The sequence below is a fragment of the Sus scrofa genome, chromosome 4, assembly GCF_054392235.1.
Source record: "Sus scrofa isolate SSC_HxYL_T2T_F1_AM1 chromosome 4, Sscrofa_HxYL_maternal_Yorkshire_Landrace_v2.0, whole genome shotgun sequence".
Classification (NCBI taxonomy): domain Eukaryota; kingdom Metazoa; phylum Chordata; class Mammalia; order Artiodactyla; family Suidae; genus Sus; species Sus scrofa.
In genome coordinates, this window is record NC_139386.1 from 44,285,061 (window position 1) to 44,290,663 (window position 5,603).

General features: G+C 43.3%; 1 pseudogene across 1 annotated transcript; it reads right to left on the reverse strand.

Moving 5' to 3' along the window:
- Window positions 1–3,489: 3,489 nt before the first annotated feature.
- On the reverse strand, window positions 3,490–3,967 carry LOC100737436 (protein S100-A16 pseudogene; annotated as a pseudogene). The gene has a single exon (XR_001308141.3). The product of XR_001308141.3 is annotated as a protein S100-A16 pseudogene (transcript).
- Window positions 3,968–5,603: the final 1,636 nt, after the last annotated feature.

Below are 5,603 nucleotides of genomic sequence, written 5' to 3' on the forward strand. Positions count from 1 at the left end.
TCCCCTGTTTGCTTTGGGTCTTTATTCTATTAATTATTATCATTATTATTATTATTATTATTATTATTATTTTGCTTTTTAGGGCCACACCCGTGACATATGGAGGTTCCCACGCTAGGGCTTGAATCGGAGCTACAGATGCTGTCCTACACCACAGCCACAGCAATGCAGGTTCCGAGCTGCATCTGTGACCCACACCACAGCTCACAGCAATGCCGGATCCTTAACCCAGTGAGCAAGGCCAGGGATTGAACCCGCAGCCTCATGTTTACTAGTCAGATTCATTTCTGCTGTGCCCCAACAGAAACTCCATTCTTTATTTTAACCCCACTTTTACTTTCATGCCTTGGTTATACCAATGAAGATATAATCTAAATGTAATTCAGAACAATAGAACCAATGAAATAGGCAATAGGCAAATATCATCCAATTTGGGAGAACGTTACTGTTTAAACTATGCTACATATATTTTAGAAAATATTACAATTTAATTGATATTATTTTGCTGGCTTGAATGTCTTTGGTTGGGACCCCCCCACTCCCTGAGGTACCAGGCCTTGGACAGAGCTAGGGGTTGAGAGCCTAGGGCACAGCCAGAGCAGGGTGTAATGTCTAAGATGCTCTAACCTGAAGGGCATGAGACATCAAGGTAAGTCTTAATTACATTTTACCACAAAAACCAAAAATTAAAAGCAAGAGGAACCCAAAGCCACATCTAAGGTATAGGAATGAATGCAAATGTATTGGTGTATACAGTAGCAGGAAAGAATTGCAGCAAAGAATCCTGAATATTGAACTCTGAGCCAAACTACAGGTGGCTCTGCTTACATAGCAGGCAACTTCGAGGTTCCCCGAAGGAGGAATTTCCTGTATCCCACACTGGTCAAAGAGGTCCTTCATTGAAGGAACCTGACCGCCTTCACACCTCTTGACAATTCCAGGAGCTGGGATAGACACCATGGTAGTCAGCAAAGTAGTCTATTGTGCCTTCTATCAAGTCTTCTAGTTTCTTACATGCTACAGACTTCCAAAACCACTGCCCATGACAGCAGTTTTCTGAGAAAGCCCACATCCCTCAGTATTTCTCAGGAGGAGACACATCTGTGCACAGAGGACTTGGGGCAAAACTCTTCAGATACTCTGACGTCAATGGTTGTAATACTCCGGATAAAGAAGAACATCAGCTCCATTCTCACAGATCTGTCTGTACCCAGAGGTGAATAGCAAAACATGAATGTTAAAATAAGAACATAGTTTTATATTTAACAGTAAACTGAAGTCACCCATTTTTTTGTGAATCACATTGTTCATGGTATTTCCACTGAGTCAAGGGCATTCCGGTTGCATCAGGAAAGGACAGGTAGTAACAAGGTTACAGAAGACAGGGTGGAGTGGGGCCACTTCCCCAGTCACGATAAGTTACAAAAACTTGGATTGTCATTTTTTTAAATGAGAAAGGGAGGCCACTGCAAGAAAAACACCTTCATAGGACATAAACTTTAAATTATCTGACTAAAACTTTTCTAAAATTGTCTATGCTTTTAACTGCCCAATTTGTCACCATCCCACATCAAACCATACCGACCATTGCCCACAGTCACCACCGATTTCCACCAAAACTAATAGGGACAGAGACTGAAGAATAGCAAAAGGCAGCTTCAAAAGTGAGAAAGGTACCTTTCCCACAGCTCTGAGTCATAGTGTATACACTTCATTTTTTACAGTAAAGGCTATTTAGTAAGAGATCTCCAGAAAGCATGACTTTTGCTCTTTTACTTTAATTCTGGCCCTGATAGGCTACTTTAACTCCTATTCCAACAGAAGGGAGGGAAAAGGATGTAACCCAGCATTAATTGATCACTTAGCATGTCCAGGAGATAATTAAATATGTCTATATTCTTTCACCTATGTGTATGAATATAGATATAGGTATATATTCTCTGACATAAGTTTATTTCAAATCTATGAGATAGACATTATTATATTCACATTACTGATGGGAAGCTGGAACTCAGAGAGGGGCTAAGTGACTTCCCTGAGGTTATACAGGTAGCAAGAGATAGATTCAAAATTTATACCCAGGGGGGCTAACTACAAAGCCATGTCTTTCACCTTTCTTCCTGCTGCCTATATAAGTGGTGAAGGCCTGATTCAAAATGGTGCTAGAGCTTACATCATTTGAAGACTTCCTGAGTTCTGCTATATAACTTCAAAACACGGCTCTGGAGTTCCCGTTGTAGCTCAGCAGTAACAAATCCAACTAGTATCCATGCGGACGTGGGTTTGATCCCTGGCCTCGCTCAGTGGGTTAAAGGATCTGGCGTTCCTGTGAGCCATGGTGAATGTCACAGATGAGACTCGGATCCAGTTTTTGCTGTGGCTGTGGTGTAGGACGGCAGCTACTACTCAGATTTGACTCTAGCCTGGGAACTTCCATATGCCACAGGTGTGGCCCTGAAAAGACAAAAAAAGAAAAGAAAAAAAAAAAAAGAAAGAAAGAAAAAGAGGGTTCTGCTTGCTTTGCCTTCAATACGAACTTGTGGACTCATCCTGAAAGGGTGTGACTCAGTTGTTCTGTTCCATGAATTTCTCCCTCTGTTGTCATGCAGGACTCCCATCTTGGCATGAATGGAGTCTGGTTTGAATATTCCGGACTTTGAATATTTATGAAAAAAATTTTTTTTCAGCCACACCCACAGCATGTGGAAGTTCTCCAGCCAGGGGTGGATTCCAAGCTGCATCTGCAACTTGCCACAGCTACAGCAACATTGCAGTGTCAGGGATCTAACTGGCAATGCGAGAGCCCAGTCGGATCATTAACCCATTGTGCCAGAGTGGTAACTCCTATTTATAAAAAAGTTTTATTAATATTCTATATGCAATTACAGAAGACCTAGTATTCATATATTACTAAGAGAAGAGTTTCATTCGAAACACACTTCAATTTTTTTTTTTTTTTTTTGAGGGGGACACAAACACCAAATCCAGCCTTTATTGCCCATTTCAGTGGCTGAGGAAGAGGGAGGAGACTCAGCCCCACTTAGCTGTCCCCAGACCCAGAGGCAGCTGCAGGGCAGTCTCAGGAAGTCTCCATACTCAGCAGAGGAGCCGAGGGAAAGGGGAGAGGTCTCTGCTGGTGCTCCCCAGAGAGCAGGAAGAGCTGAAGAAGCAGGCTGACCTCAAAAGGTCAAGAGAGAGCCTGTGTACCCAGGATCAGGCAGGAACATCTGAGGTTAGAAAGGCAGCTGGACTGAACAGGTGGGAAAATGCTTGGGGCCCCAGACAGCATTGTTGCAGAGGTGCACCAGGGCCTGCTGGCTCCAGGGACTGAGACCCTCAAGGCGGCACCCCCAGACTGAGAAACTCACAAAGGGACCCTGACATCCCTGCTCTACCCCTGTTCAGCCAAGGTCAGTAGGTCTAGAGAGAGAAGAGAGGACAGGGGCCTGGGTGGGCAGAGGAGGCTGAGGAGGGAGCCTAGGAAGAGCATTGGGGTTGGGGACGGTGTGGGGGCAGGGGGATGGGGTCCTCTAGCTGCTGCTTTGCTGTTCCTGCTGGCGGATGAGGTTGGCGATGGGGCTCGTGATGCCCCCTATCAAGGTCCAGTACTCATCAAAGCTGATGCGCCCATCATGATTGGCATCCAGGTTCTGGATAAGCTTGTCAGCAGCCTTTCGGTTCCCCGTGTCCGTCAGCATATGGTTGAGCTCTTTCTGAAGCATCTTCCGGAAGCTACTCTTGCTGATCTTGTTCTTGACCAGGCTGTGCTTGGACACATATTTGTAGAAGTTTTCCGCCAGGACGACGACCGCCTTCTCCAGCTCCGTGTAGCTGTCTGCCATCTCCCTGCCTCACGCCTCGCGGGGCCTGCCTTCTCGGTCCACCTTCTCTCCTGCAAGGCTCTGGGGCCTGGTCTCTGGCACTGCCAAGCAGCTCCCCACACTCAGCCCAGCCAGGACTCCTCCCCGCGGCTCCACACTTCAATTTTTTAAATTAAAAAAGTTTGTTGTAGGAGTTCCCGTCATGGTGCAGTGGTTAACGAATCCGACTAGGAACCATGAGGTTGCGGTTCGGTCCCTGCCCTTGCTCAGTAGGTTAACGATCCGGCGTTGCTGTGAGCTGTGGTGTAGGTCGCAGACGCAGCTCGGATCCTGCGTTGCTGTGGCTCTGGCATAGACATAGGTATATATTCTAGCTCCGATTCGACCCCTAGCCTGGGAACCTCCATATGCCACAGGAGCGGCCCTAGAAGTGGCAAAAAGACAAAAAAAAAAAAAAAAAGTTTGTTATACATGCACATTATTCATCTGATAGAAAGCACATATATTTAATGTGGATTAAATATTTGAAATTCTTTTCAAAATAATTTGTTGTCCTTAATTCTTGAAAAATGTCTTCTCCCCTCAAATCTAAGAATTCAAAAATTTTAAAAATCAAGATACATTTTTGATTCGAATGCCTTGAAGGTGGCCTCAGCCTTCTGCAGCCTGTGGGCCAGCAGAGCCATGCTGTGTTCTTGTTGGCAATGAGAGGATTTGCTCATACCTTGGTTTTTTTAAAATGCCATGTCCTTTATTCATTTACCCTAATGGCATATTCACCTCAAGGATGGAAACTTAACCTGACTCAGACCCAAACATAGTCTTCATAAAAGAATTATTAAAAATATGTTTATCTATGCAATCTTAACCAATGTTTCCTGAGCAAGAGATCAAGTCAACACCACAGCAGCAATCCAAGCCACTGCAGTGATAGTGCTGGATCCTTCACCTGCTACACCACAAGAGAACTCCAGCAATGACCATTTTAATGCAATAGAATTTTCAAACAAAAATGTCAGTGATTGGGGAAAATTTGTTGAATATCTTGGAAAATGAAAAGGAAAAGTTTGATTTGTCTACACTTGCTTCCTTCAATTAAATATTAGTATTAACTATACATTTCACTTACTATATTTTATCAAGATCAAAAACTATACTTACATGCTTAAACTCATATACTAGTGAGCAGCTCTTGAAAAATGATACCTTTATAGAAAAAAAAATTTTAATCCCAATAACATCTCTTTAAAAAAAAATCACAGTTTTTTTTAATGTTTACTATTCTTTCTGTTTGCCAGTCAATCTTGTTTGTGGTAAATAAGCAAAGATTGGAGTGAATGAGTGAGTAGTAACTAGCTGTAAGTCTATGTGGACATCCCATATATTCTGACTTAAAAGACCTGTGTTGAAAATGAATCATAAGGGGTTGGCTGGACATCAACGATGTTATTAGAAAAACTGTACTCTTATAGTTGGTGTTCTTGTAAATTCTAGCCCCAATAGGATGTGCTCCCCCAGCCTTTTTTTTTTGTGGTCCTTATTGGGGACTTTTCAATCAGTTTCAATTTCCACGTCCCTCTGCACATCCTGATTCTGGCTGTGTCTTGCAGAGGAAATGCCAAAATTCCATGAGAACAACAATCCCTACAGAATTTTTGGCTACACCAGAAGCAGGAAGAACAGGAAACACTATTTTAAAAAGTCCCGTTTTTCACACTGCTGATGTCTGGAGAGTCAAGATAAGCTTTTGAGCTTACTTCCAAATCTTTGGGTGCCCCTCCA